The sequence below is a fragment of the Giraffa tippelskirchi genome, chromosome 10 (assembly GCF_054371585.1).
Source record: "Giraffa tippelskirchi isolate mGirTip1 chromosome 10, T2T-mGirTip1v1.2.pri, whole genome shotgun sequence".
NCBI classification, from domain to species: domain Eukaryota; kingdom Metazoa; phylum Chordata; class Mammalia; order Artiodactyla; family Giraffidae; genus Giraffa; species Giraffa tippelskirchi.
The window spans coordinates 132,086,291-132,087,613 of record NC_137284.1 but is presented as its reverse complement, the minus strand read 5'-3'; the positions used below and the strand labels follow the sequence as shown (position 1 = coordinate 132,087,613).

At 34.1% G+C, this 1,323-nt stretch overlaps 1 non-coding gene across 1 annotated transcript; it reads left to right on the top strand.

Annotated features, from left to right (window-relative positions):
* The first annotated feature begins 346 nt into the window (after positions 1 to 346).
* Positions 347 to 552, top strand: LOC145524979 (small nucleolar RNA U3). Its single transcript, XR_014068004.1, has one exon. It is a non-coding gene; the product is annotated as a small nucleolar RNA U3 (small nucleolar RNA).
* Positions 553 to 1,323: the final 771 nt, after the last annotated feature.

The following is a 1,323-nucleotide window of genomic DNA, read 5'->3' as shown; positions in this document are numbered from 1 at the left end:
TTTATAATAAAATGCTGAATATCTCATGGAATTTATTGAGATAAATAAATTTTATCTCAGCAGGAAGGAAAAGAAAAAAGCAGAATGTTTGTATGGGGGCAGAATGGTGGTAAGTGTATGAGTTGTTTACCCCTGTGATTGTGTGGTCGACTGGAAGCTGTGGCACTGAAGCTGTCCAGCATCACAAGACAGGAAGTAGGACAAATCACTAGCCCCGGGAAAATATCAGAATTCAGAATGTGAAGTATGGTTTCCATTGGATGAATACTGCTTTTGCCTCATGTAAAGTTGAAAAATCGTCGAACCTCTATAAGTCAGGAAATGTCTGCACTGAAAACAGAAATTTCAGACTACGTTTTCAGGAATCATTTCTATAGCTCATTATGAAAGACGTTTCTCTGAATGTGAAGAGCACCCCAAACCCTAGCAAGCTTAGTGTGCCCTCCTGAGTGTGAAGCTGCTTTTTGGTGTTGGTTCTGCAACTGCCATTTGCCATTGATGATCATTCTTCTCTTCCTTTGGGGAGCAAGAGGGAGAGGACACTGCCTGAGTAAAACAAAGAACAAAAAAAGACATTTCAAAGTATTTTGTAATTAGCCTACGAACTGGAAGAATATGAAATTACAAAAAATGTAAAATCAGAACAATAAAACCGGTGACGTCAGTTGATATAATTTTATTTATTAACTTTATTCTTTATTTATGAGAATTTAACAGCTTAGAAATGAGTAGGGTTTTTCATTTTTTAAAATTTAACTAGAGAATTGTTAGTTATCTTCAATAAACCAGTTTGTACTTTTTTACTCTTTCTCCTCATGAGAGGAAAGGCTTCATATAATCTTTGGTTCAAGTTAATGAGCACACTAAAATATTTCATCTATTTTTAAGAGAATGCTCAAGTCCACTTATATAGAATACAGCAAAATTCCTTTCCTGGATTAACTACCAAACTACCTCAAGCCCACTCAATTTCACTTAAATTTAAGAAATAATTGTTTTGGACACATAAATTGATGGAACAGAATAGAGAACTCAGAAATAAGCCTATACACATATAGTTAATTACTTTATGAGAAAGGCATCAAGAATATACAATGGAGAAAGGATAATCTCTTCAATAAATGGTGTTGGGAAAACCAAACAGCCACATGCAAAAGAATGAAATTGGACCACTATCTTACACTATACACAAAAATTATCTCAGAATGGACTAAAGACTTGAAACCATAAAACTTCTATAAGAAAACATCAGTAGTAAGCTTCTTGACATCTATCTTGGCAATGATTTTTGGGGATTTGATACAAAAAATAAAGGCAACAAAT